At 42.1% G+C, this 27,677-nt stretch overlaps 1 protein-coding gene across 5 annotated transcripts in view; it reads left to right on the top strand.

Annotated features, from left to right (window-relative positions):
- The window catches only part of LOC133755443 (zinc finger protein 260-like), a 58,339-nt gene that overhangs the window by 13,032 nt on the left and 17,630 nt on the right, over positions 1–27,677 (top strand). For 4 of the 5 annotated variants that reach the window (XM_062185552.1, XM_062185554.1, XM_062185550.1 and 1 more), the window contains exon 3: positions 2,529–2,661. The gene's annotated coding sequence lies outside the window, so the exon portion shown is untranslated. Of the gene's footprint in view, positions 1–2,528; positions 2,662–2,702; positions 3,160–27,677 lie in introns of all 5 variants that reach the window. The other variant, XM_062185553.1, reaches the window with a different exon arrangement.

The following is a 27,677-nucleotide window of genomic DNA, read 5'->3' as shown; positions in this document are numbered from 1 at the left end:
TGAAATGAGGAATTTGGTCTTACCTCTTTGGGGGTTTTTTCTATGAAGACTGTATATATTTACCTTGGTTTTAAGGATAGCTTCTGGGGTGGGTGGATTTTTCAGAAGTTTTCACAAGACAGCCAAAAGCCTATATTTCCCTCACAGAATTCAGTTTTTAAAAAAGCCTTCAATACAGCCAGAATATCTGTAGGAAGGGAAAAGTAGAAAAAAAAAAGCATGTGAAATATGAAGAACCGAATGATCAAATAATCCCTTGTGCTTTTCTAGTACTAGGATTAGCTATTTTCCAGTTTTTACTCAATCCTGTAGTCCTGAGGATTTAGCTCTTTAAAGACAAAGATGCCAGTAGGCAAAATACTTAAGTTGGTGCCATACTACTAAAACATAAATACTTCAGTTTGTTTTTAATGCCAAAATGTATTTGTAGGAGAGGCACAAATCGTCAGGGAACTAAGTCTCTTGCAAACACTGCCTGCAATGAAAAGCATCCTCAGCCTCCACCAAGAGCACTGCCATTGCAGAACTGAAGGGTGATTTATCTCCCCCACCTGGGGTGAATATGCTGAGATAAAGGGAGATAAACAGACCTTCTAGGTTAAGTCTCATTCCCCTTGGGGAGCTGCTCATGTGTGTTTGAGGACACAGCCTTTCTGCATTCTTGTCAAGATACTTGCAATGGATTAAATTCAAGACTAATTCACATTTGCAGGCCAGCAGCTCCTGGAATGCTTCTGACCACAGCAGTGCTTCCTTTGGGGAAGGTCTGCAAGAGCAGTTCTGTAGTGAGTTGTGCTCAGAGCAGTTCCCCTCCCAGCTCAGCAGTGAGCTGTTCAGATTGCAAACACAGGAATCTCAACTTACTTGATGAAAGTTTGCTACGTGCTTTTCTTGCCAACTGTGGCCTTCCCAGAAGTGGTGGAGTTTTGAGGTAGCTCAATCGTGTCTTCCAATCTTTTACTCATAAAAAAAAGTACATTTCACTAAATGACCATCCTTGAGTACACTACTGACCTGAATGCATTTTTACCAAATAAAGTCGTCCAATAGCTACAAACAAACCAAAAGCCAATAGCAGGCTTACCAACCTAATATTAAACTCAGCACTGAATTACTGAGCAGTTTCATGTGTTCCTCATAATGTAAGTGCTGCTGTGAGGACTAAAGATAGGACTGCCCAAATTTTAATTTTCAATATACTGCACAGCTAATAAAGCAGATGCTGTCTCTGGCCCACCAAAGGGGACAGTTTCCCTGCAAGGTTAACCGCAATCGGGAGACATTTCACACCTGATGGAACCCGCAGTGGGACTACCTTGAGCCAGCTCTTCTGCTTCCCTTTCCACCTTCGGTCCTGGACGGGCCAGAGACCATGCACAGGAGGTGCCACCGGCTCACCCGTGCCCCCCTGTAACCCGCAACGCTCCTGGGAGGCAGATGCCGCAGAACAGTGATTTGTTCCATGGTTGTCACTGCGTGAGGTCAGCCCATCATGAGAAAACGACCATGGACTCGAACGAGACATCCAACCGCAGAAGCACTGCCCCAGCGGCAGCGCAGGAGGGTGGATGACGGAAGGCACAGCGCGGCCAGGATCTCTAGGGACCCTGCAGGACTCTGCTGCCCTGGATGCCTACAGCAGGCTGGCGGGAGAGGCTGAGGGTCGCACTCACCGGGTCTGCCTCCCTTCCTGGCTCTCCTAGCTCTCGACGCTGCCGCCTGTGTTCTTGTCCCAATGTCTGAAATTGAGCTCAATGGCCAAGAACGTAACACCACCCACGTCACCTGCACACACCCCAACTACCAGCTGCCCGCCAATGACCTTTATAGCCAGCCAGGCGTGGGGCAAGTCTGGCAGCGCCGGTCCTGTCCCAGGACAGGGAGGATTGGTCCGAGGCCCCTGGCCAGGCGGAGCCTGAGCCGCCCTGCAGCAGATTCTGGAAGCAAGGGAGCTGCTGATAGCTGAGGCCAGGCTCAGAGCGCACTCAGGGAGACGCCACGCCCGGCAGGGGCGCTGGGGCCCTGGACTTTCCCAGGCTGCAGTCCTGGGGCGGAGGCTGGCTTAGCCCTTCTTCCCTAGCCCTGCCCGCAAGTGGAGCAGGGTTCCCATGGGGGCAGTTTCCTTCACGGGAGGGCCTCGATTCAGGGTGCTGGCCTGCAGCCTTCCGGGAGGGAGTAGGAGACAGCGACTTTGTCAGGAGGCGACACCCGAGCTGGGCCTGCTTTTTGGGACAGCTCTGGATGCATGTCCGCGTGTGCCTGGACCTGCGGGGCTGCCTCTCGCCTCCTGGAGGATCTGGGAGCCGGGCGTCCTGGTGGCGGGGGCGGGAGGGCGATGAACTGAGCTCACCCTGGGTGCACCAGGCTCTTTGGAGCCTTTGAGAGTCGAGGTCACCTCCTGAGTCACTCCTGGTCCGTTTGGGATTTGCCAGAACCCTGAATTAGGGGTGTGGTGGAGGTGGTAGTGGTTGACTTCAATGCACTTTATTTGTGAATTCTTCAAACACAGTTTCTCCCTACTCCTGCAGGCTTTCAGGTGATTGACGAGGACAGAGTCCCTAAGCTGCAAAGAGACTGAATTTTGGAAACTACGTCCAGAACTCCACAGTGCGTATTCAGGTGCTCTTCCCTCAGGCCTGCAGGCGGACAGCGAGAGCAACAGTAAGATATTAATTACTGTAGATACTCTCCTTTCTTTACAGTAGACCCGCCAAAAGAGAATGGGAGATGTGTGCTTGAACAGTGGAACCAGGCAGCATGCTAGTGAGCTGCCCAAGCGCTTGTACCCCTGCACCCACATGGGAGGCCCAGAGGAAGCTCCTGATTTCCTGGCTTCAGATCGGCCCAATCTCTGGCCACTGCAGCCATTTAGGGAATGAACCAGCAGATGGAAGACCCCTTTTCTCTCTCTGCCTCTCTCTCTCTAACTCTACCTCTCAAATAAATAAATAAAATCTTTTAAAACATGTAATTGAATGTTAAGTAATGTGAGGATAGGGCAATACAGAGATTCCCAAATTTTAGTTTAATACTTTTGACAAATACTCCCCAGTTACTTAAAGGAAGAGCAACTCCTTGTGTGCCTGCTGCAACCTTGCCACTATTTGAAGGGGAAGAGCTCATTGCCTGCCCTGAGGGGCAGTGCTGCATCCCTCTCAGGTGTGCACACATGACTGTTGGACTGTCACTTCCCTAATGAGAGGATTAGAGCTGGCAGAGGGCCCAAGACAATTCTTTATATTTATTTCCTACAGTCAGATTCTTTATACCTATTTAAGAGCTATAGTAGTTACTATGCATAACCAGAGCAGCCATTCTCCCAGCCTCTTATTTGTGACAAGTTCAATAGTTTGTAGTGATTCCCCCCACCATGGAAATCAGTTTGTATTTACTTCTGTGAAGGATATCAAAACCAGGGTGCACTGTCCTCAAGGGACTTACGGATCTACAAATCTTCAAAATGGGTTTATAAATAATAAAATAGCAAAAAATTTGAGGACAGTTTTTACAGCATCAATCTTCAATTGTTAAACAAAGATATTTTTGTGTAAACAGAACAAAATTATATGGACATTCACAGTTACATTTTTTTTTGACAGGCAGAGTTAGTGAGAGAGGGAGAGACAGAGAAAGGTCTTCCCTCCATTGGTTCACCCCCAAATGGCTGCTATGGCTGGCACCTGTGCCAATCCGAAGCCAGGAGCCAGGTACTTCCTCCTGGTCTCCCATGCAGGTGCAGGGCCCAAGCACCTGGGCCATCATCCACTGCCTTCCTGGACCACAGCAGAGAGCTGAACTGGAAAAGGAGCAACCGGGATGGAATCGGTGCCCCAACTGGTACTAGAACCCAGTGTGCCAGCACCGCAGGCAGAGGATTAGCCTAGTGAGCCACAGCACTGGCCACATTCACAGTTACATTAACAACAAAGATGTATGGGATTTGCTCACCCTATCACCATCTGCCTACTTGTTGGCCCCCAAGGACTGCTGAGGCTCTCTTCTGTACTGGGAGATTGCATTCCAGAGTCTGCCGCTATGAAAGCAACAAGAGAGGTGTCAGGAACCTTTTGGCAAAAGTGACTTCAAAAAGTTTGTGGAAAAATAAAAAAATGTAGGGGCATCTGTTCATAGTGGGTCAGGCTTGTGCACCTGGGAGGCAGCAGATGATGGCTTAAAGGCTTGGAGTTCCTGGCTGGGCCAGCCCCAGCTGTTATGGACATCTGGAAAATAAAGCAGTGGATGGAGGATCTCAGTTGCTGTCTTTCAAGTTTTTTTTTTTTAAGGTGTTAAGTTCAAAAATAACTAAATAAATTGTGAGAGCTACACATAATTCATACTATGTATATTCCATATGTATGGCTTTCAGTTTCTTTGTACCTTTTTTTTTAAGATGGCAGAGAGAGGTAGGGAGATAGATCTTCTATCTGATGGCTCACTCGCCAGGTGCATGCAATAGCTGGGGCAGGGCTGGTACAGGTAGAAGTCATGAGCCAAGAATGCCCTCTGAGTCTTCCACATGGGTGGCAGGGGCCCAAGCACATAAGTCAACATCTGCTGCATCAGCAAGAAGCTGAAGCAGAGCAACCAGGACTGAACTGGAGCTCCCCTATGGGATGTCCACATCGCAAAAAGGGGCTAAACCTGCTGCTTGACAATGCTGGCCCTTACACCTATCTTTGAATTCCATGTTCCACAAACTCTTTGTATAATAGAAATGTTCTCTGCATGTTTGGAGGTGGCTCTTGGGTGCCAGTGGTGGAGGAAGTGATCTAGAGGGAGGTAGCACAGTGCTGCAGGAGAACAAGGGTGCAGGTACTGCCTGCTGGCATCTCATGCTTTGCCTCCCTTAGAGCAAGGTGTGGATGGCAGGAGGCTGAACCATTTACCTTCCTGCTTCAGACTTTGCCCATCTGTCCTGCAATTCCAGCCACATCTTGGCAATCCTGGCAAAATGCCTGACTGGTGGGGAGGTGGAGAAGCTCATCTGACCAAGCTCCAGCAAAGGGAATTAATTTAGAAAGTTATCAGTGTGCTTTCTACTGCTTTAAGGCATATTCACATGGACAAAGTAACATTCTATTGTACAAACCATTCTGAGGCTCTTAGCAGAGTAAAGATATCTTAGATCCTCATCAGTGAAATCTTTAGGAATGTCAGAAAGCCTGTAACCTTCTTCAGTGATCTGAACCAGACGAGATCTGTAAGGGCAGAACTGCTCAGCAGCCACACTGCAGGGATAGGTATCTTTCCGATGATATCTTCATCTGCTCCTTGTGGTTGAAGCCAGTGTATGAGCTCTTGATCTGTTTTCTGCCCTGGGAGGGCCTAGGGTGCTCTATATCATCTGTAAAGATTCAAAATTTTTTGTATATTAATGTCTAATCATAAAATTTCCAAAGTGACAAGCTGGATGTAATAAACTATGCCAGACTGCAAAAAAAATACAAACATGGTATATTGTCTATAAAGTACAGAGGTAAGTCTGTATTATAGAGATACACATCTCTATACATATCTCTATTTCTTTCACCTCTGAAAGTCTACATTAAGCTCTCAATGGAATGATTAATTAGGAATAGATTTCATATACTTAATTTTGTAATCAGTGAACTAGGAATTATTATTGTAGTATTGAGGATTGTACTGACTAAAACAGTATGTTTATTCCATGTTAAATACCATCATCGTATCTTTGGATTCCTTTTGTCCTACTACTTAGATATTCACAGGAGAGGGGAGGTGGGAGGAAAACCCAAGATCCATCAGGGTGGAGGGGGAATATCAGAGGCTGTGGTTCTATTGTACTGCAGCATTGGTTCTGGAAGAACACATTAATGGACCCAGATTTTTCTAAGGTAACTGAGTGCCTATTTTCTCCTGTACACTTGTCTGTAGTATTACATTTTCATTTATGTAAAAGTTTATTTTCTTCAAATAAAATATTAATTTGGATGAAAATGAAGATATTAAGGAATTTTCAGAATGGGTCTGTGGCAGCCCTCCTTGGCTTTGTTTTTAGGCACTTATATCAGAAAAGAAAAGATAGAAAAGTACATTTTGGGTTCTTTTCCTCTCTACCATGACAGTCTTTGGTTAAGATTTGTCATTTTGTCATATTTGATTCTCTAGACTCCCTGAAAAATGCCTTACTTCATTAGATGGAGTCATTGTCTCACCATGGCATCGAAAAGTTTAAAATGTTCCAGCTTTGCATTTAGCTAGGTCATGGACACATGTCATGGCTCTTGCCAGCCAAGTGTATCAGGGACATCATCTCAATCGGACTTACTCACATTAAAAAAAAAAAGCTGCAGATCCTTCCAGTGAAAGTGGAGAGGAGCAGGAGCTGCAGAACATTGCCAGGGGTGGGTGTGCCGTGGGATGTCATGTTGTGGCTGGTGTCTGGGGTACTGGTTCTGCAGAAGACAGGGTTTATGGGGGCCAGTGCTGTGGCGTAGCGGGTAAGGCTGCCACCTGCAGTGCCAGCATCCCATATGGGCACCGGTTCGAGCCCCGGCTGCTCCACTTCCGATTCAGCTGTGCTATGGTCTGAGAAAGCAGTAGAAGATGGCCCAAGTCCTTGGACTCCTGAACCTATGTGGGAGACCTGAAAGAAGCTCCTGGCTCCTGGCTTTGGTTCAGCTCAGCTCCAGCCATTGTGGCCAATTGGGGAGTAAAGCAGCAGATGGAAGATCTTTCTCTCTCTCTCTCTCTCTGCCTCTCCTCTCTCTGTGCCTCTCCTCTCTCTGTGCAACTCTGACTTTCAAATAAATAAATAAATCTTTTAAAAAAAAGAGTTTATGCTTACTGGTAGTGGTCATGGAAAATATATGGGATATTTTGCAGCAAGATTTGGGATTAATTTTCCAAACCCTGAACCTCCTAGAGATTAGAATACATTTCTAATGCATAACTTCCTCTTATGCTTAATTAGGTTTTTGTTTTGAATTGTTTTTGATGAAACAGCAAGGAATTCTGAGTTATAGACTTCCTATTTCAGAGACAGGAAAACATTAAATGCCTGCATTATAATTAAATAATGCCTATCACCCTTTCTTAAGCAACAAATGATCATAGATTCTCTCTTTGCTAATAATTAATGAGCATGGAGATTCTTTCCACTGTAACCACTCTCCCACCTACACTCCCTCCCCTCTTCCTCCTTCCTCTCCTATTGACATGGAATGCCTTACATAGCTAGGGTGAACATTTAACCCGCTTGGCCCTAGATGTTTATACACTTCAACTCTGTGTCATTATTAATATGCCCTTTTTATGACCAAGCTTATGTCAGAACAACAAATTATATATTCACCTAATACTGACAGTCATCAAATCAATTTTTATTTTCTTCTCTATTAGGCAGTTCTTGAGGGGCAGAAATATTTATTTTGTATATCATTTATTCATTCAACTAAAAGACTGACTGTCAAGATGCTGAGTTTTAGTGTCAAAGCAAGTGTTTCTAGACCCCATGAAGTTTACAGTCTGGCAAGAAAGAGCAATCTACCCAAAGAATATTGTCTTTCATAGTGAATGGTGGTGTGAAGTCAGTGGATAAAGATTTAAGCATTCTTAATCTAGCACCAACTCTAATCCCATGATCTCTAATTGAGAGAAGTAATCAGAGATATAGAACCCCATGTTACCCAGTTATCTCTTTGAATTTCTGCTTAAAAATAAAACATATCAAACAACACACAAATACCTAGCACTGCAAATTTACATACTATCTTGATATTAAAAATAAGAAAAAATTACCATGAAATAATAGAAACTTTGAATCTCCTTTGTTTTCTTTTTTTATTTATTTATTTTTTAATTTTTGACAGGCAGAGTGGACAGTGAGAGAGAGAGAGACAGAGAGAAAGGTCTTCCTTTTTGCCGTTGGTTCACGCTCCAATGGCCGCCGCGGCTGGCGCACTGCACCAATCAGATGGCAGGAGCCAGGTGCCTATCCTGGTCTCCCATGGGGTGCAGGGCCCAAGGACCTGGGCCATCCTCCACTGCACTCCCTGGCCACAGCAGAGAGCTGGCCTGGAAGAGGGGCAACCGGGACAGAATCCGGCGTCCCGACCGGGACTAGAACCTGGTGTGCCAGCGCCGCAATGCGGAGGATTAGCCTGTTGAGCCATGGCGCTGGCCAAATCTCCTTTGTTTTCTAGACAAGTTATAATCCTCTGTGGTTCTTTACAGTGTAAATTATTTTTGTAGGTACTCTTTGTATCTCTCACATTTTTTCCCTATGAGAAATCAGATTTTAAAAACTGAGACCCAAGACAAAAGAAAGATTTTTAAAACTAGTATTATATGTTGATTAGCTCTTTAAAAAAGATTTATTTATTTATTTGAAAGTCGGAGTTACACAGAGTAGAAGGGGAGAGAGAGAGAGAGAGACATCTTCCATCTTTTGGTTCACTCACCAATTGGTCACAATGGCTGGGGCTGTACTGATCTGATGCCAGCAGCCAGGAGCTTCTTCTGTGTCTCCCACACAGGTGCAGCTGCCCAAGGATTTGGGCCATCTTCCACCACTTTCCCTGGCCATAGTAGAGAGCTGGATTGAAAGCAGAGTAGCTGGGACTCAACCTCCACCCATATGGAATATCAATGCTGGTGGCAGCTTTACCTGCTATGCCACAACGCTGGCCCCTTGATTGGCCTTTAACTTAGACTTTTTAATGATATTAAAAAACACCATGTTTTTCCAAGCTCTTTCCATTCAGTTTCTCCTTTGTAAACTCCAGATAATACTGTCCCCAGAATTAATCGAAGGTATATAAATGATATAAGGCATTTAACCCCTTAACCTGTCTTCTTGAAAATTCAGCTATGTTAGCTCTGTGTCCATTCCTCTGTTTGTCTCCGTACTAGATGAATAAAAAGACAGTGTAAAATGATTTGAAAAGAACTATAAGGGGTCAGTGCTGTGGCACTGCTGCCAATTGGGGAGTGAACTAGCCGATGGAAAACCTCTCTCTCTCGCTGCCTCTCCTCTGTAACTTTGGCTTCCAAATAAATAAATAAATCTTAAAAGAACTGTAAACACAAATAAAAATTGTATTCTCAAAACTGGATGTTAAACCATGCCTTCTACACCTCTCTTAAAAGTTACATTCTACCATAGCCATTTATGATTTCTAGGGCCAAAGCAGTAAATAAGATTTTTCTGGAAGAGACAGAGGTTATGAGGGAGCCAAAATTTTGGGTCAGTAGCAGCAGTGGGTGTCATTCTTTAAGATTTTGATTCAGGAAAGGAAGAACAGCAACTGATCCTTGATATTTTGGGGTGGGAAGGAAAGGAAGGAGGGACTTAACAAAAGCAAATGCCCTCTGGTTGTGGGCACCCACCCCAGCCTGCACCCCTTGGGGAGGGCCATCTGGTGTCTTTAGGGATGCTGTGGCCTGGACTCCATTTCCCAGAGTACCCAGGATCTCTGATGTAATCTGCCTTCCGAATGCCTGTAGGCATGCTCGTGATAGTGCCCGCCCAAGGGTTGGACCAGAGGGAGTTCATTCCCTGGTGGAGGTCTGCCCTGGGGCCTGGGCTGTTCTGTCTCCCACCTCTGCTTCCCAGGCTCCCAGTGCCTGGCCTGTCCCTAATGTGCTTTATTTAGTGGTTACAGGAGAGGGCAGCGTTCTGGGAAACTGCACACGCAGGGCAGCTGAGAGCACAGGGAAGGAAGGCGGGGAGACTCCTGCTCTCCAGTTAAATAAGCCGGGCTCCCACTGTGGGTGGTCTCAGAATGCAGTCTGGCAGGGCCTCCTGCTGTTTCCTGGGCTGGTTCCTGCAGGGTGGGGCTGGATGGTCTTCAGCAGAGAGCCTGGGGCAGCAGAGGGGTGGGAAGGAGGATCTGACTAGGATCTGCCCCACTGCTCTCATCCTGCACCTCATCTTCCTGGTGGGGTCCCCGCGGACACACCTGCTGGGTGTGGCCCTGAGTGTTCAGCTTTTTCCCAGAGGGAGCAGTGTGCAGCCTGTGTAGCAGCTTTGTGCATTGATCCCTTTCCCATATTTGATTATCAGATTTTTCCAATCTGGAATTTGAAGCTGTTACAGAAACCTGGGGTGGGAAAACTCCCTTCTTTCAAACAGGCACAGAGAGAGTGGAGGGTCCAAGGAGTTTATATTAATGGCCCTAGGCTCAGCTGGAATGATTTCCTGAGAATTGAGCATTAAATTCAAGTTTGTTAGAATATTCATAGGATCACCAGCATCATACCTCAGCTGTTATAGTACTGGTGGGTTTAAATGCAGCCTACATGACTTAGGATCACATTTCCAACTATCGGTGGGTCCAGTATGTTTGTAAAAGAGATGCCAGGGACAGATTTACAAGGACAGATTTATGACTGGAGTTTTCAGAAGCAGAACTTAGGGCATCTTCACTCCCTAGACAAGATATCAGTGGGCAGCTGCTTCACTCATTAATTGTGAGCATCCACTTTTCAAGGTTTGTGTTGGATGGGGTCCATTTCTCTTTCTTTGTCTCAGGTTGTGGCTGTATTTCTTCTACAAGGCCATGGAATCGTAGCTGATGATTTATTTGGCTGCTTTTCATTTTCTGTCTTCAGCTATTTCTTCTCCGGTTAGCAAGGTTGTCAACTGTTTTTACCTGCCGCTGATCCCTTTGCAAAGTGAAAAGTGAACTAAAATTAATGCAAGTCTACTGTGTTGTCAATAACTGGAGTTGTTTTTTTTTTTTTTTTTAAGATTTATTTATTGGCCGGCGCCACATCTCAATAGGCTAATCCTCCACCTGTGGTGCCAACACACCTGGTTCTAGTCCCGGTCGGGGTGCCAAATTCTGTCCCGGTTGCCCCTCTCCAGGCCAGCTCTCTGCTATGGCCTGGGCATGCAGTGGAGGATGTCCCAAGTGCTTGGGCCTTGCACCCACATGGGAAAGCAGGAGAAGCACCTGGCTCCTGGTTTCAGATCAGTGCAGTGTGCTGGCTGCAGCATGCTGGCCACGGCAGCCATTGGAAGGTGAACCAATGGCAAAGGGAGACCTTTCTCTCTGTCTCTCTCTCACTATCCACTCTGCCTGTCAAAAAAAAAAAAAAGATTTATTTATTCATTTGAAACTCAGAGATACAAAGAGAGAGGCAGGCAGAGAGAGAGAGAGAGAGAGATATCTTCCATCCAATGGTTCACTCCCCAATTGGCAGCAGCAGCTGGAGCTGTGCTGATCTGAAGCCAGTAGCCAGGAGCTTCTTCTGCATTGAAGCTGTTTGTTAAAATAATTATTTGTTTATTTGAAAGGCAGAGTTACAGAGTGGCATAAGCAGAGATAGATGGCCTAAGCTGTTCTGATAAAAAACCAGGAGCCAGGAGCTTTGTCCAGGTCTCCTAGGTGGGTGCAGGAGATGAGGGATTTGGGCCATCTTCTACTGTTTTCCCAGGGCACAGCAGAGAGCTGGATGGAAAGTGGAGCAGCCAGGATCCCAACTGGCACCCATATGGGATGCTGACACTGCAGGAAGTAGCTTAACCCACTATGCAACAGTGCTGCCCACTAACTGGAGCTCTTTTAATCTGAGTTTGCATAAAGTGGAGAATTACAGCATCATAAATACAGATAAGTAACAGTTTTTCTCTGCCTAGTACTTTACAGTTACCCAGTGATCCACTGAGAATCTTATATTCCACACTGTGTAATTAAGAAGGGCAGTTATTTGTCTTATTTTGGGTTCTGTGTTTAAACCCGTGACATTTTTGACATGGGAGGAAATTAGTTCTACATTTTCATAGAGACTGGTCTGTGGAAGCATCTATAGAAGTTATAACTGTGAGAGTGGTAAGAAAGAAGAGGGGAAGAAATAAGTGCCCCTTGCCCCCCACAGATATGTCCACATAGTGGAGTAGAAGATGTGCCCTGGAAAACTATGGCTGACTTTCCGTGACAAACTGTGTTTGAGTGCTTCACATGTTCTGATAGAAAGGTGTTGCCACCAGGTTACTACTATATTTATTTATTTAGTTAGTTTTTAAAGATTATTTATTTGGAAATCAGATTTACACAGACAGAGAAGGAGAGGCAGAGAGAGGAAGAAAGAGAGGCCTTCCATTGGGTTCATTCCCTCGATGGCTTCATCATTGTGAACCTTGCTCAGTTCCTGGCCTATACCTTTCCTTTAACCTAGTACTTTGCCATGTAGTAGCCCATGCAAACTGCAGACTGCATAAATGAATGAATACTTTGATGGTTGTGATTTCTTAGAGGAATATCATAAGGGACAGAAGGAATAAAAACAAAAAAAAAGTATCCTCAGTTTATAGAAGGTATACTATTTTTGCAAGCGACAGAGAGAGGAAGAAGAAGGAAAGTAGTGAGACTGGAAAGTTGTGGCAAATATAGTAGGCACTGGTCAAATTTAACAGGCCCATTAGAAAACATTAAGGTTTCCTTACTGCCATGTAGACTCTGCCCTCTAGAGGTGAACAGGGTCCTCTAAAGCCACTTGTTGCACAAATGAAAACCCAAGCATTGTGTTCTCCCACAGATGGAGTCTGCTATTGGTTTTGATTTACGTTTCCCTAATGGTGAGTGATATTGGGCATGTTCATATATGTCTTGACCATTTATATTTCTTCTTCTGAGAAACATCTATTCTGATCAATGCCCATTTCTTTCTTTCTTTTTTTTTTTTTTTTTTTTCTGACAGGCAGCGTGGACAGTGAGAGAGAGAGACAAAGGTCTTCCTTGTGCCGTTGGTTCACCCTCCAATGGCCGCCGCGGCCAGTGCACTGTGGCTGGTGCACCACGCTGTTCCAAAGGCAGGAGCCAGGTGCTTCTCCTGGTCTCCCATGGGGTGCAGGGCCCAAGCACTTGGGCAGTCCTCCACTGCACTCCCGGGCCATAGCAGAGAGCTGGCCTGGAAGAGGGGCAGCCGGGGCAGAATCTGGTGCCCCAACTGGGACTAGAACCTAGTGTGCCGACACCGCAAGGCAGAGGATTAGCTTGTTGAGCCACGGCACTGGCCTTGCCCATTTCTTAACTGTACATTTTGCTTCTTGTTTAGAGTTTTTCCAGTTCTATATATGTATGTTCTGGCTATCAATCTTTTGTCATATGTAGAGTTTTCAATGTTTTCTGCCATTCTGTTTGTTAATCTTCACTCTGATGATTACTTTGTTGTGAAGATGTATCTTAATTTGATACACTCAAATTCATATGTTTTATTTTTGTTACTTGTGCTTTTGGAATCCTACCCAAAACTGTTCTCTAGCTAATGTTTCATAGTTTCCTCTATCTTTACTTAGTTTTTGGTTTTGTATTTAGTTTTTTAATTCATCTTGAGTTACTTTCACATAGTGTATGAGGTGTTGGGGCATATTTTCAGGCTTCTACATGTGGATAATCACTTTCCTCTAGACCATTTGCTAAAAGGAATCTTCTTTCTCCTGTTTGTTTTAGTTTCTTTGTTAAATATGAGTTGCCTGTAGAAAAGTCGGTTTATTTCAGCTGCCTATTCTTTTCCATTGAACTATGTGTCTGTTTTTCCAACAGTGCTAACACTGCCTCTATTTTTTTAGTTTTTTTTGAAAGGCCAGACACTTCTTCCAAGTCTTTCAGGTGGGTGCTAGCACCCAAGAACATGGGCCATCTTCCACCGATTTCCCAGGTGCATTAGTAGGCAGCTGGATTGGAAGTAGAGTAGCTGGTCTCATAGCAGCAACATATGGGATGCAAGGTCAAGGCTCTAACCCATTGCACCTCAGCACCAGCCCTTTATTTATTTATTTCTGCAGTGATCTTTCATTATTCACTTTTTCTACTGCCCTGCAACTTGATTCATTCTTGTTTTTCTCTGGGTACTGGAGGATGGTAGTAAGTTGCTTCTGGGATATCTTTTTTGTGTTTGTAGATAGTTGGTCATCTATAGTCATAGTTTTAATTTTTATATTTCTCTGCCAATCATGAGAACCTTCTAGATGACTGCATGAAATGTTGGCAGAAATGAGGATGTATTAATTTGCTAAGAAAATACCACAGAGAATATGATTTAAATCATGGGATTTTACTTCTCAGAGTTGTGGAGCTTGAAAATATAAGATCAAGGTCCTAAAAGGCTCAATTTTTCAGACAGACACATATATCATTTGACCTGCTTAAAAGCACTTTCTTCAGGTAGAGTCATGTTGGTGGTTAGCACTTCAGTGTTTGAGCTTTAGGGAGGCACATTTCAGTCCATAACATCAAAAGGGGCCCTGTGGTCTGCTTCAATGACAGTCATTTCTAGGGAGGACAGAAAGTTTGAAATCAGCGTTAGGATTTCTCACAGTATTACTGTCAGTGCTATCTCCATACAATGTGCATTCATGTACACACAAACAAAAATACCTGTACATATAAATGCATTCTACAGTGGAAATGTCTGTTGGTTGTGTACAGGTAACATCAATATAATAATCCATAAGATGGCCTGTAAGCAGACATTAAAAAGAGGATTAGAAAGAATGACAACAAAATCTGCAGTTACCTATATTTATGTATATATGTATGATATTCAATATTTATAGTTGCTAAAAGATGAATGCTGATGTGTGAGAAATAAAAGCTAAACCTTACCTTACAATATTGCAGCCTATTCTACATGAAAGGTGTCTTCCTAAAACCAATCACTGGGCCCACTCTGTGGCATAGTAGGTTAAGCTTCCACCTGCAGTACCAGCATCCCATATGGGCACTAGTTTGAGTCCCTGCTTCAGCACTTCCAATCCAGCTCTTTGCTAATGGCCTAGGAAAGCAGTGGAATATGATATCAATGCTTGGGCCCCTGCACTCATGTGGGAGACCTGGAGGAAGCTGCTGATTCCTGGCTTCTGGCACCTGGCTTCAGATTGGCCCAGCTCCAGACCTTCTGCCCATTTGGGGGTGAACCAGTGGATAGAAGACCTCTCTTTCACTTCCTCTCTATATCTGTAACTCTGCCTCACAATAAATAAATACATTTTTTAAAACCTTTCACATTTTACATTTCTTAATTTTTAAAGATTTATTTTTTTGAAAGTCAGAGTTACAAAGAGGGAGGAGAGCCAGAGAGAGAGGTCTTCCATCTTATGTTTACTCCCTAATTGGTTGCAACTGCTGGAGCTGTGCTGTTCTGAAGCCAGGAGCTAGTTCTGGATCTCCCAGATGGGTGCAGGGGCACAAGGACTTGGGCCATCTTCTACTACTTTCCTAGGCCATAGCAGAGAGCAGGATCAGAAGTGGAGTAGCTGGGTATTGAATTGGCCCCCATATGGGATACTGGCACTTCAGGCCATGGTGTTAACCTGCTCCACCACAGCACCAGTCCATCATTTAAAATTTCTGATACTCTAAAGTAGCACAGGACTACATTACATATAAGAAAGATGCATTCAAATATTATAAATCTAGTGCATTTTAGCAGACATTTTAACAAATACTTCTGCTTTTCTCAGAATTATGTATTAAATTAATGACATAATGAGTCATTGTCAGGTTTTTAGCTCTTTGACAGCCACTTATAATACTTAACAGCTTTTTCAAATTTATTGCTAGTATATTTTTTTCAACACATGCACTGGATTTTACCAGTTTAGTGAACATGGCGTTGCCTATTCTAGGATTTGCATTTTATGCATTTTCATGGCTCACATAATCAACATCTGCAAAGCCTCTAAAAGACATAAATAATAACATGAATCAGGTTTTTTAAAAAAAAGATTTATTTATTTGAAAGTCAGAGTTGCACAAATAGAGGAGAGGTACAGAGAGACAGAGACAGAGAGGTCTTCCATCTGCTGATTGTGGCCCAGTTGGCCACAATGGCTGGTCTGCATCGATCCAAAGCCAGGACCCAGGAGCTTCTTCTGGGTCTCCCACGTGTGTGCTGGGCCCCAAGGACTTGAGACATCTTCTACTGCTTTTGCAGGCAATTGCAGAGAGCTGGTTCAGAAATGGAGCAGCCGGGACTTGAACTAGCACCCATATGGGTTGCCAGCACTGTAGGCAGCAGCTTTACCTGCTATGCCACAGCACCAGCCCCACATTGCATCTTTTTAAGATGATATGGATTTAAGTTCATGAGAAATTATTAGCATAGTGGGAACTGATAGATATGGATGATTCAGGATGGGCTTGTTAGGAATGGTAATGTTAATTTTCTTATAAAATAAAAATCAAATATGATCAGACATAAATGAAGACTAAATTTTATTAGTGGTGATCCAGAAAACACTGATCTCAGGTCTTTTTCTTCTAGTGTTAAGTTTATGTTTTAAAACTCATATTAAGTGAACAAATTTCATGTAATTTATATATACAGATTTAAGAGCAAACTGATACATCCTACCCTATCTTCCCTTTGTCTCATACTTCCAACTCCCTCCTTCTTGTTTTATTTTCTTTCAACTTTTACAACTCCATGCTTTGATTTTATTTTAGAATCACAAGCTTTAACCCTCTACAAAATAAAGAATTCAAGTAGTAGCAGAAATATCGATGAGTATATTTTCTATACTCTGTCAAATAGTACAGAACAGCGCTGTGAACAATAATCAAATCTCAAAATGTCAATTTAACTCATGCTACATTTTGTTGTCTATATATTAATTACCATCAATCAGAGAAAACATACGGTATTTGTCTTGTGGGGACTGGCTTTTTTCACAAAGCATAATTGTTTCCAGTTGCATCCATTTGGTTACAAAAGATAGGATTTCATTCTCAATTATGGCTGAATAGTATTTTAGACTGTATATATAGCTCATATTCTTTTTCCAGTCACCAGTTGATGGACATCTGGGTTGATTCCATGTTAACTATTGTGAATTGAGCTGTTATAAACATGAGGGTACAGATAACTCGTGCATATGCATATTCTATTTCATTTCATTTGGATAAATTCCCAGGAGTGGAATGGCAGGATCATATGGTATATCTGTTTTCAGATTTCTGAGGAACTTTTATACTGCCTTCCATAATGGCTGTACTAGCTTCATTCCCACCAACAGTGGGTTAGAGTACCTTTTTCTCTACCTCTCCACCAGCCTTTACTGTTTGTTGACTTTTTCAAAAGAATTCTTTATTTGAAAGGTGGAGTTACAGAGAGGGAGAGGCAGAGGCATAGAGACATAAATATTTTATCTGCTAGTTTATTCTCCATATGACCCAACAGGTGGTGCTGGTCCAATCTGAAGCCAGAGTTAGAAGCATCTCCCTGGTCACCCAAGTGGGTGCAGGGGCCCAGGTACTTGGGCCATCTTCTGCTGCCTTCCCAAGCACATTAGCAGGGAGCTGGATCAGAAGTGCAGCAGCCTGAACTCAAAATCGCAATCATGTGGGGTTCTAGCACTGCAGGCAGCAGCTTAACCTGCTACACAAAACCTCCATCTCCTGACTTTTGGTTTCTGTCTGAGAGCCATTCTAACTGGGTGAGGCAAAAGGTCATTGTGGCTTTTATTTGCAGTTCTCTGATGGCTATTGTTCCTGAGCATGTTTTCATGTGTCTGCTTGCTAATTGAAATCCATCCTTGGAAAAATGCCAATTTATATCCTGTGCCCATTTCTTGACTGGATTGTTTGTTTTTTGTTGTTGAGTTTTTTGAGCTCTTTCTAGATTCTGGATATTTTACTTTTTCAGTTGCCTAGTTTGCAAATATTTTCTTCCATTCTGTCAGGTGCTTCATCTTGTTGAATGTTTGCTTTGCAGTTCAGAAGGTTCTTAGCTTGATGTAATCCCATTTGAGTATTTATACCTTCATTGATTGTGCTTCTTGGAGCCTTTTCTAAGAAGGCTTTGCCAATGCCAGTATCTTGCAGAGTTTCTCTGATGTTTCCCTCTAGGAATTTGATGGTATCACATCATAGATTTAGATCATCGATCCATTTACACTGTATTTTTGTATAAGTTGTAAGGTAGAGATCTTGTTTCATTTTTCTGCATGAGAAGGTCAAATTTTTCCAGCACCATTTTTGAAGACTGTTCTTTGTCCAGGGATTTATTTTAGATCATTTGTCACAAATTAGTTGGTTGTAGATTTGTGGATTAATTTTTGGGGATTCTACTCCGCTTCATTCATCCACATGACTTTTTGGTGTCAGTACCTGACTGTTTTGATTATAACTGTCTTGTAATAGGTCTTGAATTTTGGTATTGTGAGGCTTCCAACTTTGTTTTTGTTGTTTAAGATTCCTTTAACTATTTGGGGTCTCTTGCATTTCCATGCAAATTTTAATATTATTTTCTCTAGATCTCAAGAAGGATGTTGTTGGTATTTTGATTGGGATCATATTGAATCTGTGATTGCTTTTGGGGGGCTAGTGCTGTGGTATACTAGATTGAGTCTCTGCCACCCACACTGGCATATCACATGGGCATCAATTTGTATCCTGGCTGCTGCTCTAATGATCCAGCTCTCTGCGAATGGGCAGGGAAGTCAGTGGAAAATGGTTCAAGTACTTTGGCCCCTGCGCTCATGTGGGAAACCCTGGAGAAACTCCTGGCTCCTTGCTTCAGATCAGCCCAGCTCCAGGCATTGTGGTCATTTGGACTCAATTATGTATTTCTTTTATGAGGATTTTTGCATCTATATTCATCACAGATATGTTTCTTTCTTTTTTAAAATTTTTTAACTCTACTTATAGGTAGAGTTACAGAAAGTGAAAAAGAAACAGGGAGAAAGATCCTCTCTTCACTGCCTCACTCACCAAATGGCCGCAATGGCCGGATCTGTTCTGACCTGAAGTCAGGAGCCAGATGCCTCTTCCTGGTCTCTCATGCAGGTGTAGGGGCCCAGGCACTTGGGCCATCCTCCACTGCCCTCTCAGGCCAGAGCAGAGAGCTGGACTGGAAGAGGAGCAACTGGGACCAGAACCAGCACCCACATGGGATTCCAGATCTGCAGGTGGAGGATCAACCCAGTGTGCCATGGCACCGGCCCTCATCAGGGATATTTTTCTATAGTTTTCTTTTTCCACTGTGTCTTTTTCTAGTTTAAGAATCAAGGTGATGCAGGCTTAATAGAAGGAGTCTGAGAGGATTGTCTCTCTTTCAATTGTTTTGAATAGTTTGAGAAGAAATGGAATTAGTTCTTCTTTAAAAGTCCGGAAGAATTCAATAATGAGGCTGTCTGATCCTGGACTTTTCTTTGTTGGGAGGGTCTTTATTACTCATCCAATCTCTGTCTTGGTTTTTGATTTATTTAGCTTTTCTATGTGTCTTTATGACTAAATTTTGGTATATTGTGTATGTCCAGGAATCTGTTCATTTTTTTCCTCCAGGTTTTCCAATTTATTAGCCATCACAACAGATGCCCACATCCTATATTGCAGTGCTAATCTGAGTTTTGGGTATCCCACTTCCAAATCTGTTTCATGTTAATATCCCCAGGAAGCAATGGATGATGGCTCAAATTCTTTGATTCCTGTCATCTAATTTGGAGAACTGTAACCTAAATGGGGACTTGAGAACCTGGTCTTGCATAGTTGTTGTAGCCATGTAGAAAGTGAACCAGCAGATGGGAGATCTCTATGTTTCTCTTTCCCTCTTTCTTTGTCTCTGTGTCTCTGCCTTTTTTATCATATTAAAATATTTAATTATTTATTTGAAAGAGTTACAGAGAGAGGGAGAGACAGAAATCTTCCATCACCTGATTCATTTTTGAGATGACTTCAATAGCCAGAGTGTGGCCAGGTTGAAGCCAGGAGCTTCTCCTCCAATGTGTGTGGCAGCAGCCCGGCACTTGGCCCATCTTCCACTGTTTTTTCAGTCCATTGGCAGGGAGCTGGATCAGAATTGGAATAGCTGATACTTGAACTGGTGCACATACAGGATTGCCAGTGTAACATATAGCAGCTTTGTCCACTGCACTACACCACCAGCTCCTCTTTCTGCCTTTTGAATAAATAAATCTTTTGAAAAAGAACTTCGGGTAGTAAAAGTCATCATGACTGAGCAATGGCAAATTGATTGAAGTGATCTACTTTTTTAAAGATTTATTTATATATTTGAAAGGCAGCACTACAAAGAGAGTGGGAGAGATTGATCTTCCTCCTCAAATGACTGCAATGACTGTGGCTAGGCCAGACTGATGTCAGGAGCCAGGGGCTTCTTTCAATCTCTTACATGGGTACAGGAGCCCCAATATTTGAGTCATCCTGTGCTGCTTTTCCAGACACATTAGCAGGGAACTGGATCAGTTTGGAGCATTAATGTCTATGATACTCTCCTTGCAGTTAAAGAATTTGGAATCCATTTTGATTATGGGTGGGCCAAGTACAACAGCTTCCAATCGTCCAAGGTTTGGGCTAGATGGGTTCTGAGAAATTTTGTTAAAATAGTTATTAATCATAACTCTCAGTTTAAGCTTTTCTTACCAAATTTTCATGTTTGCTGATGTTAACATCTATGGGAAAATTGGGTCTCTGGATTGCAACCAATGAAAGCATCCAGACTAACAGTAAATAAGGTCAATAGTCAGCAGAATGGTGTCCAGCTGAACTTAAATAGCTTTTCTTGTTTGGTAGAGGGGTAACCTCCTGCATTATACTGACATACTGACATAGAGAGTAGATATTGGAGCCTGTCCCTTGTGCCAAATGGAGAATGCCATGTTTTGGTTCATTTTATATATATATATATATATATATATATATATACACACATAGACATATATACATATACATATATATATATATATATACACACACACATACATACACACAGCTTTTATTTATTTATTTGACAGGTGTAGTTACAGATAGTGAGAGAAAGAGACAGAGAGAAAGGTCTTCCATATGCTCGTTTACTCCCCTAATGACTGCAATGGCTAGAGTTGGGCCAATCCAAGCTAGGAGCTTCCAGGTCTCCCACATTTTTGCAGGGACCGAAGCACTTGGACCATCTTCTACTGCTTTCCCAGGCTATTGCAGAGAGCTGCATGGGAAGAGGAGAAATGGGGACTAGAACTGGTGCACATATTGGGTGTTGGCACTGCAGGTAAAGGATTACACCACTGCACCACAGTGCTGGCCCCAGTCTATCCTTAATTAAGGACACCTCAGTAACCATACTCAGGTTTTACTGTCCTATATTCATGGCCAAAGTCCTAGCAGACAACACAGTTTGGAGAATCATAAGCACAAGTTGTGTAGGAGACTTCATTTCTCATACAGCACAATTAATAACAAGGTTCCAAGAGGGGAAATTACTTGCATCATAGTCTTTGACAACTAATGGACATCACAGGTGATCTAGAGAATTTAGGTTTGTGAGCCCCTAGAGGGAAAAAGTCACTGAGAACACAAGGACAGTGCATAGAGTTTATTTTGATGGATTTTAGCCCCTTTCATTGGAGGGAGGCCCAAAGAAGCTGGACTGATTTGTATACCTCAGAAGTGTCTTTTCTTTTCTTTTTTTTTTTATTAAACTTTTATTTAATGAATATAAATTTCCAAAGTACAGCTCATGGGTTACAATGGCTTCCCCCTCCCAAAACTTCCCTCCCACCCACAACCCTCCCCTTTCCCGCTCCCTCTCCCCTTCCAATCACATCATGATTCATTTTCAATTCTCTTTATATACAAAAGATCAGTTTAGTATAAATTAGGTAACGATTTCAACAGTTTGCCCCCATATAGCAACACAAAGTGAAAAAAAAAAATACTGTTGGAGTACTAGTTATAGCATTAAATAAGAGTGCACAGCACATTAAAGACAGAGATCCTACATAATATTTTTTTTAATTAATTAATTTTCTATGCCATTTCCAATTTAACACCAGTTTTTTTTTTTTTATTTCCAAATATCTTTATATACAGAAGATCGATTCAGTATATAATTAGTAAAGATCTCATCAGTTTGTACCCACGCATAAACACAAAGTGTAAAAATACTGTTTCAGTACTAGTTACAGCATCACTGCACATTAGACAACACATTAAGGACAGATCCCACATGGGATGTAAGTACACAGTGACTCCTGTTGCTGGCTTAACAATTTGACACTCCTGTTCATGGCGTCAGTAATCTCCCTAGGCTCTAGTCATGAGTTGCCAGGGCTATGGAAGCCTTTAGAGTTCGCTGACTTTGATCTTATTCCGATAGGGTCACAGCCAAAGTGGAAGTTCTCTCCTCCCTTCAGAGAAAGGTACCTCCTTCTTTGATGGCCCCGTTCTTTCCACTGGGATCTCACTCACAGAGATCTTTCATTTAGGTCTTCTTCTTTTTTTTTCTTTTCCATGGTATCTTAGCTTTCCATGCCTACAATACTCTCATGGGCTCTTGAGCCAGGTCCGAATGCCTTAAGGGCTGATTCTGAGGCCAGAGTGTTGTTTAGGACATCTGCCATTCTATGAGTCTGCTGTGTATCCCACTTCCCATGCTGGATCTTTCTCTCCCTTTTTGATTCTATCAGTTAGTATTAGCAGACACTTGTCTTGTTTGTGTGAACCCTTTGTTTCTTAGACCTATCCAAGCCATCGAATGTGAACTGAAATTGATCACTTGGACTAGTGAGATGGCATTGGTACATGCCACCTTGATGGGATTATAATGGAATCCCCTGGCACATTTCTAACTCCATCATTTGGGGCAAGACTGATTGTGCATGTCCCAAACTATGCATCTCCCCCCTCTCTTTTTCCACTCTGAAATTTAACAGGGGTCACTTTTCAGTTAACATTTAAACACCTAAGAATAATTGTGTGTTAATTACAGAGTTCAACCACTAGTACTAGAACAACAACAACAACAACAACAACAACAACAAATACTAAAAAGGATAAAGTATTACATTGTACATCTAGAGTCAGGACAAAAGCTGATCAGGTCATTGTTTCTTATAGTGTCCATTTCACTTCAACAGGTTTCCCCTTTGGTGCTCAGTTGTCGCCGATCAGGGAAAACAAATGGTATTTGTCTCTTTGGGACTGGCTTAATTCACTCAGCATGATGCTTTCCAGATCCCTCCATCTTGTTGCAAATGACTGGGTTTCATTGTTCCTTACTGCTGTATAGTATTCTATGGAGTACATGTCCCATAATTTCTTTATCCAGTCTACTGTTGATGGGCATTTGGGTTGGTTCCAGGTCTTAGCTATTGTGAATTGAGCTGCAATAAACATTAATGTGCAGATGGCTTTTTTATTAGCCAAATTAATTTCCTTTGGGTAAATTCCAAGGAGTGGGATGGCTGGGTTGTATGGTAGGGTTATGTTCAGGTTTCTGAGGAATCTCCAGACTGACTTCCATAGTGGCCTAACCAGTTTGCATTCCCACCAACAGTGGGCTAGTGTCCCTTTTACCCCACATCCTCTCCAGCATCTATTGTTGGTAGATTTCTGGATGTGAGCCATTCTCACCGGGGTGAGGTGAAACCTCATTGTGGTTTTGATTTGCATTTCTCTAATTGCTAGTGATCTTGAACATTTTTTCATGTGTCTGTTGGCCATTTGGATTTCCTCTTTTGAAAAATGTCTATTGAGGTCCTTGGCCCATCTCTTCAGTGGGTTGTTTGTTCTGTTGTTGTGGATTTTCTTGATTTCTTTGTAGATTCTGGTTATCAACCCTTTATCTGTAGTATAGTTTGCAAATATTTTTTCCCATTCTGTGGGTTGCCTCTTCACTTTCCTGACTGTTTCTTTTGAAGTACAGAAACTTCTCAATTTGATGCAATCCCAAATGTTGATTTTGGTTTTGACTGCCTGTGCTCCTGGGGTCTTTTCCAAGAAGTCTTTGCCTGTACCTATATCTTGCAGAGTTTCTCCAATGCTCTCTAATAATTTGATGGTTTCGGGTCATAGATTTAAGTCTTTAATCCATGTTGAGTGAATTTTTGTGTAAGGTGAAAGGTATGGGTCTTGCTTCAAGCTTCTGCACATGGAAATCCAATTTTCCCAGCACCATTTATTGAATAGGCTGTCCTTATTCCAGGGATTAGTTTTGGATCTTTGATCAAATATAAGTTGGCTGTAGATGTTTGGATTGATTTCTGGTGTTTCTATTCTGTTCCATTGGTCTATCCATCTTTTTCTGTACCAGTACCATGCTGTTTTGATGACAACTGCCCTGTAGTATGCCCTGAAATCTGGGATTGTGATGCCTCCGGCTTTGTTTTTGTTGTACAAGATTGCTTTGGCTATTCGAGGTCTTCTGTGTCTCCATATGAATTTCAGCATTATTTTTTCCAGATCTGAGAAGAATGTCTTCGGTATCTTGATTGGTATTGCATTGAATGTATAAATTGCTTTTGGGAGAATAGACATTTTGATGATATTGATTCTTCCAATCCATGAGCATGGAAGATTTCTCCATTTTTTGGTATCCTCTTCTATTTCTTTCTTTAAGGTTTTGTAGTTTTCATCGTAGAGATCTTTAACATCCTTGGTTAAGTTTATTCCAAGGTATTTGATTGTTTTTGTAGCTATTGCGAATGGGATTGATCTTAGGAGTTCTTCCTCAGCCGTGGCATTGCATGTGTATACAAAGGCTGCTTGATTTTTGTGCATTGATTTTATATCCTGCTACTTTGCCAAACTCTTCGATGAGTTCCAGTAGTCTCTTAGTAGAGTTCTTTGGGTCTCCTAAATAAAGAATCATATCATCTGCAAAGAGGGATAGTTTGAGTTCTTCCTTCCCGATTTGTATCCCTTTAATTTCTTTTTCTTGCCTAATAGCTCTGGCTAAAACTTCCAGAACTATATTGAAGAGCAGTGGTGAGAGTGGGCATCCCTGTCTGGTACCAGATCTCATTGGAAAAGCTTCCAACTTTTCCCCATTCAATATGATGTTGGTGGTGGGTTTTTCATATATTGCTTTGATTGTGTTGAGGAATGTTCCTTCCATACCCAGTTTGCTTAGAGTTTTCATCATGAAAAGGTGTTGTGTTTTATCAAATGCTTTCTCTGCGTCTATTGAGAGAATCATATGGTTTTCCTTCTGCAGTCTGTTAATGTAGTGTATTACGTTGACTGTTTTGCGGACGTTGAACCATCCCTGCATACCAGGGATAAATCCCACTTGGTCTGGGTGGATGATCTTTCTGATGTGCTGTTGCATTCTATTGGCCAGAATTTTATTGAGGATTTTTGCGTCTATGTTCATCAGGGATATTGGTCTGTAATTCTCTTTCAATGCTGCATCTTTTTCCAGCTTAGGAATTAAGGTGATGCTGGCTTCATAGAAAGAATTTGGGAGGATTCCCTCTTTTTCGATTGTTCTGAATAGTTTGAGAAGAATTGGAGTTAGTTCTTCTCTAAATGTCTGGTAGAACTCAGCAGTGAATCCATCTGGTCCTGGGCTTTTCTTTGTTGGGAGGGCCTTTATTACTGTTTCAATTTCTGTGTCAGTTATGGGTCTGTTTAGGTTTTCTATGTCTTCCTGGCTCAATTTAGGTAGGTTGTATGTGTCCAAGAATCTGTCCATTTCTGATAGATTTCCCTGTTTGCTGGCATACAAGTCCTTGTAGTAATTTCTGATGATTCTTTTTATTTCTGTGGTGTCTGTTGTTATGTTTCCTTTTTCATCTCTGATCCTATTGATTTGGGTCTTTTCTCTTCTTTTTTTAGTTAGTTGGGCCAATGGGGTGTCAATTTTGTTTATTTTTTCAAAAAACCAGCTCCTTCTTTGGCTGATTTTTTGTAATGTTTTTTTGGATTCAATCCTGTTGATTTCTTCTTTGATTTTAATTATTTCCCTTCTTCTACTGGGTTTGGGTTTGGGTTTGGTTTGCTGCAGATTTTCTAGATCCTTGAGATGACTTGAAAGCTCATCTATTTGGTGTCTCTCCAATTTCTTGATGTAGGCACCTATTGATATAAACCTTCCTCTTAACACTGTTTTTGTTGTATCCCATAGGTTTTGGTATGTTGTGCTGTTATCCTCATTTACTTCCAGAAAATTTTTGATTTCTCTTTTAATTTCTTCTATGACCCATTGTTCGTTCAGGAGCATGTTGTTCAATCTCCATGTGTTTGCACGTGCTCTGGGGATTCCCGAGTTGCTAATTTCCAATTTCATTCCTTTGTGGTCTGAGAAGTTGCATGGTATGATTCTAATTCTCTTGAATTTGCTGAGACTTGCTTTATGGCCTAGTATGTGGTCAATCCTAGAGAAGGTTCCATGTACTGCTGAGAACAATATAAAGTCCTTAGATGTAGGATGAAATGTTCTGTAGATATCTGTTAGATCCATTTGGGCTATAGTGTCGTTTAAATCTGCTGTCTCCTTGTTGATCTTCTGTCCTGCTGATCTGTCTATCTCTGAGAGTGGAGTATTGAAGTCCCCCAGTACTATTGTATTGGGGTCTAAGTCTCCCTTTAAGTCCCTTAACAAGTCTTTTGAATAAGCTGGTGCCCTGTAATTAGGTGCATATACATTGAGAATCATTATATCTTCCTGTTGAATGGATCCCTTAATCGTTATATAGTGCCCCTCTTTGTCTCTCCTGACAGTTTTTGTGGTAAAGTTTATGTTGTCCGATATTAAGATGGCTACGCCCGCTCTTTTTTCATTTCTGTTGGCATGTTATATCTTTTTCCAGCCTTTCACTTTCAGTCTGCATGGATCATTGTTGGAAAGATGAGTTTCTTGTAAGCAGCAAAAAGATGGGTTTTGTTCCTTGACCCAATCAGCCAATCGGTGTCTTTTAACTGGACAGTTCAAGCCATTAACATTCAATGTGACTATTGAGAAGGAGTAACTTTGCCCTGCCATTTGCCAAAGATATTTTCTAATATCTGGTTTCAGATTCCTGTGATCTTTTGTTGTGAGGTTTCCTTCCTTTACCTTCTTTCATATTGGTGACCGTGTTTCTGTGTTTCTGTATGTAACACATCTTTAAGCATCTTTTGCAGGGCTGGACGAGTGGCGACAAATTCTTTCAATTTCTGTTTGCTGTGAAAGGTCTTTATTTCACCTTCATTCACAAATGAGAGCTTTGCAGGATATAGTATTCTGGGCTGGCAGTTTTTCTCTCTTAGCACCTGGGCTATGTCTCGCCATTCTCTCCTGGCTTGTAGGGTTTCTGATGAGAAGTCAGCTGTAAGTCTAATTGGAGATCCTCTGAGAGTAATCTGGCATTTCTCTCTTGCACATTTTAGGATCTTTTCTTTGTGTTTCACTGTGGTGAGTTTGATTACAACGTGTCGTGGTGAGGATCTCTTTTGATCATGTTTATTAGGGGTTCTATAAGCTTCCTGTACTAGGATGTCTCTGTCCTTCTCCAAATCTGGGAAATTTTCTGCTAGTATCTCACTAAAAAGGCCTTCTAATCCTTTCTCCCTTTCCATGCCTTCAGGAACTCCTAGAACCCGAATGTTGGGTTTTTTAATAGTATCCTGTAGATTCCTGACAGTATTTTTTAGATTTCTGATTTCTTCTTCTTTTCTTTGATTTGACTGTTTCCTTTCCTGTTCTCTGTCTTCTAATTCCGATATTCTCTCTTCTGCTTCACCCATTCTGTTTTTAAGGCTCTCTAATGTGTTTGCCATTTGATCTATTGAGTTCTTCATTTCATTGTGGTTTTTGGTCACTATCTCAGTTTCCTGTTCTACTAGTTGTTTCATTTCATTTTGATTCCTCCTTAATATTTCATTTTCACGTGAGAGACTTTCTATCTTGTCCATTAAGGATTTCTGTAGTTCAAGAATTTGTTTTTGAGAACTTCTTAATGTTCTTATCAATTTTTTGAGATCTGCTTCTTGCAT

This window comes from Lepus europaeus, unplaced genomic scaffold, assembly GCF_033115175.1.
Source record: "Lepus europaeus isolate LE1 unplaced genomic scaffold, mLepTim1.pri SCAFFOLD_476, whole genome shotgun sequence".
Taxonomy (NCBI): domain Eukaryota; kingdom Metazoa; phylum Chordata; class Mammalia; order Lagomorpha; family Leporidae; genus Lepus; species Lepus europaeus.
This window is presented reverse-complemented; position numbering and strand designations above follow the sequence as displayed.